Raw genomic sequence first — 4850 nt, forward strand, 5'->3', positions numbered from 1 at the left:
GGACATTTCACCTTATACTGTGAGTGATTCCACATGATCCCTGGGTGTTGGGGGATGAGGGTCACTTCTACTTTGCACAATCAGGATTGTCAGACCTAGACTGTGCCTGTGTCCCTCTCTGCATTATGTCCCATGTTGGGGTTTCGGCATTTAGTGCAGGACACACACAGAGGAGACAAAATTCAACAGATCAGACTTCCTTTCCTGCCTCCAGACACTGCAGACACTTGCTGCACAGGAAGGACACTCTGATGGAGGGGGGGTGGTGCTCAGCAGGAGGAGATCAGTCTCAGCCAAGCACCTCATGCCCTCTTCATGAACTTGACCCTGAGAAAACACTGGAGAACTGAGCAGGGCTTTGCCTAAGTGGCCCCATGAGATACTCTCAGAGAAGTTCAGCCCAAGAATCCTCAACTCCAGACCCCTATCCCTAAATCCTTACTCCAGATAAAGCTGAGGAGCCTGTGCCAGGGCTGGGTTGTGGCAGAGCTTACTGGGACCAAGGATTCACCAGCTGTCTGAGGACTGTTTCTCTTGGAGCTGCTCACCAGCCAGGGCTCAGCCCTCAGAGCCTCATCTAGGCAAGGACACAACTTTCTTCACTGGAGACTCAGAGTGGAGAGGACAGAAAGACAAGCTTTATAGGCCATAGGCCAACTGCTTTATGAGGCTTAGGTCACTCCATAGAAACTCTAATGTCCCTGAAGGAGAAACAGAAGAGAGAAAATGTACCTGGCAGCAGCTTGTCCACAGGGATCTGATCTAAAGGTTCTCTCTCAGAAGTGAATAATAATAAATACTGTTTGTGTGAACACCTCCACTGTGCCAAGCATTAGGTCAGGTGACTGTGAATAATTTACAATTTATTCACAGATAGCATGAAAAGCCACAGTCCATGTGCCATTTAGCTTATTTGACTGAGAGAAAACTGAGGCACAGGAAGGCACAGTCACTGAACCAGAGTCACACAAACACAAAAGGCAGATCAGGGTCACATGAGGTCTATCTGCAGTCACAGGCTCATCCTGTCCTTCATCAGAAGTAAGGGCTTCTTTTTTGGCTCAAATTCTCTCTTCTTAGGTATCCAAACCTCAGAGGAGTGAGAGCAAATGGTCAGCTGATTAGTCTGTACTCCAGAACTAAATCACCTGCCTCAACCATCAGAGTCAGTGGAAAAAATGTCCAGGCCTCCCCCTCAGATCTTAACCCCTATCACTGAACCTGAAATCCTGTGTTTCCCAAAATGTCTATGTCACTGGCATGACAGGATAAAGAGAGGACCTTGTTTTCTTTCTCCACTCACACCCTGCACCAGCACAGGCCCAGTGAGAGACACACACTCAGGAGCTCTCACATAACAAATGAAGGAATTGAGTGAAGAAATGAATGATCCATAACGTCTTTAGAGACTGGATCTTGGATGCAGAATCCTAGGAAGTTCTAGCCACACCTGTCCCTTGTCCTTCAGAGGCTGACACCCATGTTTCATCCCCCCACTACCTCTTGTCCCTAAAGCCATTCCACCTCATGTGTAACTCTGAAGCTCTTTTGCCACTGGAGGGTTTTGAGGGCTCCCTTGTCCTGGACTGTGGAAATAGGGGCACCTGGTCCCTGGGGTCTCTGAAGTCACTGTAGGCCCCACTGTTCACTGCCGTGCTGCCTCTGCCTCTCTCTGTTTCTTTCTGTCCCTCATCTTCCTCCCACTTCATTCTAACTGGCAACCCCTGTCCTGCACAGCTTCTTCCTCCACTCCTAGGCCTTCCCCAGACACTCCCTCTAACTAGGCTGACAGTTCTGTTCCCTTCCTGCTAACACTGTGGCCTGGGCCACCTCCCAGGAAAAAGGAAAGTCACAGAAATCACCTGGAGTTGCCACTCCTGCCAGGCTTCATCTCCAGCCAATGTGCCCAGGTCACTAAGAGAATAAGCTTCCACTGTATCCCCATCCAGGGCTCTTTCCCTTTGTGAGGCTGTTCTGTGGACAAGACCGTGGGACAGGGATAGGCAGCTCCTCCATCCACTCTTAAAATTCCCAGAGAAGTTCTTCTGGCCTCCTGTACAAACAGAACCAATTTATCTAGATGGTGATTTGCAGTAAAGAAAGATTTTAATGACTCCAAGTCTGCCAAACAGGAGGATGAAGGTTTATTATTACTCAAATCAGCCTCCCTAGTGGATCAGGGGTTATAGATTTTAAAGGATAGTTTCAGGGGCACAGGACTAAAAAATGGGTACTGCTGATTGTTTGGGGATGGAATCATGCGGGCGGAGGGAAATGATCTGTTTGTGCTTGAATCCACCTCTAGGTGGGGACCACGTGCCTGGCTGAGCCATTAGTCATAGGTATGGATGAGGTCAGCTGGCTGCCAGAATGCAAAGAATGAGAAACATCTCAAAAGACCAATCTCAGGTTCTACAATAGTGATGTTATCTATAGAAGCAATTAGTTACAAATGTTGTAACCTCTGGCCAAATGATATTTGAGCTGTGCCTAAATTTTAGCAGAATTCAGTTCCCTCCAATAATCTTAGTCTCATGGTCTTTCACCAGTTTTACAAAGGCAATCCCTGGGCAAAATAAGGGTATTAGTGTTATGGAGGAACTATTACCATTCTTGCTTCAAAGTTAAACCATAAACTAAATTCCTCCCATGGTTACCCTGGCCTATGTCCAGGAATGAGTGAGGACAGCCAGCCTGAGACTAGATGCCAGATGGAGTCAGCCATGCTAGTTTACTGTCACTGTTGTAATCTTTGCATTGACTCACCAGGGAGTCAGAAACTGGACAGGCCTGCAGTCCCCAAAGCCGATGTGCTGATTTCACCCACTTCCCTCGTGACTCCATCCTCAACCTACTATGAAGCTCACATTCTCCAGGCACTTCCTAGAGACTTCTGGTTTCCTGTCAGGCATATAACAAGCTTGAAATTTGTCACTTGGTTCTATCAGTAAGTAAACAGCTGAAGAAACTCAAAAGCCACCATCTCATTAAAATCCCTCAGAGATGGCCAGGCAGAGTGGCTGACGCATGTAATCCCGGCACCTTGGGAGTCTGAGGTGGGCGGATCACGAGGTCAGGAGATTGAGACCATCCTGGCAAACATGGTGAAACCTCATCTCTACTAAAAATACAAACAAATTAGCCGGGTGTAGTGGCGGCCGCCTGTAGTCCCAACTACACAGGAGACTGAGGCAGGAGAATAGCATGAACCCAGGAGGTGTAGCTTGCAGTGAGCCAAGATCGTGCCAGTGCACTCCAGCCTGGGCAACAGAGTGAGACTCCGTCTCAGGAAAAAAAAAGAAAAAAAAGCTGTTAGAGAAATGAAGAAGGCTTTTGATGCTTACTGGTAGAATGCACACAGCTGAGGAAAGAATCCCTAGCTTGAGGACGTGTCAATAGAAAATTCCAAAACTGAAACAGGAAAGTTCAAAAAGAGCAGGGGTAAAAAAAGTGGAACAATGTATTCTCTTTCATATTTAATATTTTGTATCGACAATAGCAATTTTTAAAATTTTGTGGGGATGGAGCAAGATGGCCAAAGGGGCGGAGCAAGATGGCCGAATAGGAACAGCTCCAGTCTCCAGTTCCCAACACGAGCCACACAGAAGACAGGCGATTTCTGCATTTTCAACTGAGGTACTGGGTTCATCTCACTAGGGAGTGCCAGACAATGGGTGCTGGTCAGCTGCTGCAGCCCGACTAGAGAGAGCTGAAGCAGGGTGAGGTATTGCCTCACCTGGGAAGGGCAAAGGGAAAGGGAATCCCTTTTCCTAGCCAGGGGAACTGAGACACACAACACCTGGAAAATCGGGTAACTCCCACCCCAATACTGCACTTTGCCAAGGGTCTTAGCAAACGGGCACACCAGGAGATTATATCCCACACCTGGCTGGGAGGGTCCAACGCACACAGAGCATCCCTCATTGCTAGCACAGTAGTCTGTGATCTAACTGCAAGGCAGCAGGGAGGCTGGGGGAGGGGCGTCCGCAATTGCTGAGGCTTAAGTAGGCAAACAAAGTCTCTGGGAAGCTCCTACAGGGTGGAGCCCACAGCAGCTCAAGGAGGCCTGCCTGTCGCTGTAGACTCCACCTCTGGGGACAGGACACAGCTGAATAACAACAACAACAACAAAAACAACAAAACAGCAGAAACCTCTGCAGACACAAATGACTCTGTCTGACAGCTTTGAAGAGAGCAGTGGATCTCCCAACACGGAGGCTGAGATATGAGAAGGGACATACTGCCAGCTCAACTGGGTCGCTGCCCCTGAGTAGCCTAACTGTGACACATCCCCCACTAGGGGAAGACCGACACCCCACACCTCACACAGCGGAGTACATCCCTGAGAGGAAGCTTCCAAAGCAAGAATCTGACAGGTACACTTGCTGTTCAGCAATATTCTATCTTCTGCAGCCTCTGCTGCTGATATCCAGGCAAACAGGGTCTGGAGTGGACCTCAAGCAATCTCCAACAGACCTACAGCTGAGGGTCCTGACTGTTAGAAGGAAAATCAAGAAAGAGGAAGGACACCCATACCAAAATCCCATCAGTACGTCACCATCGTCAAAGACCAGAGGCAGATAAAACCACAAAGATGGGGAGAAAGCAGGGCAGAAAAGCTGGAAATTCAAAAAATAAGAGTGCATATCCCCCTGCAAAGGAATGCAGCTCATCGCCAGCAACGGATCAAAGCTGGATGGAGAATGACTTAGATGAGATGAGAGAAGAAGTCTTCAGTCCATCAAACTTCTCAGACCTAAAGGAGGAAATACATACCCAGCACAAAGAAACTAAAAATGTTGAAAAAAGAGTGGAATAATTGATAACTAGAATAATTAATGCAGAGAAGG

At 48.0% G+C, this 4850-nt stretch overlaps 1 pseudogene across 1 annotated transcript in view; it reads left to right on the forward strand.

Moving 5' to 3' along the window:
* LOC105525020 overlaps positions 1-4850 on the forward strand; it is a 24498-nt pseudogene that overhangs the window by 1826 nt on the left and 17822 nt on the right. The window contains exon 3 of the transcript XR_001003846.1: positions 842-847. The product of XR_001003846.1 is annotated as a putative pregnancy-specific beta-1-glycoprotein 7 (transcript). The remainder of the gene's footprint in view (positions 1-841; positions 848-4850) is intronic.

The sequence above is a fragment of the Colobus angolensis genome, unplaced genomic scaffold, assembly GCF_000951035.1.
Source record: "Colobus angolensis palliatus isolate OR3802 unplaced genomic scaffold, Cang.pa_1.0 Scaffold512, whole genome shotgun sequence".
Lineage (NCBI taxonomy): Eukaryota > Metazoa > Chordata > Mammalia > Primates > Cercopithecidae > Colobus > Colobus angolensis.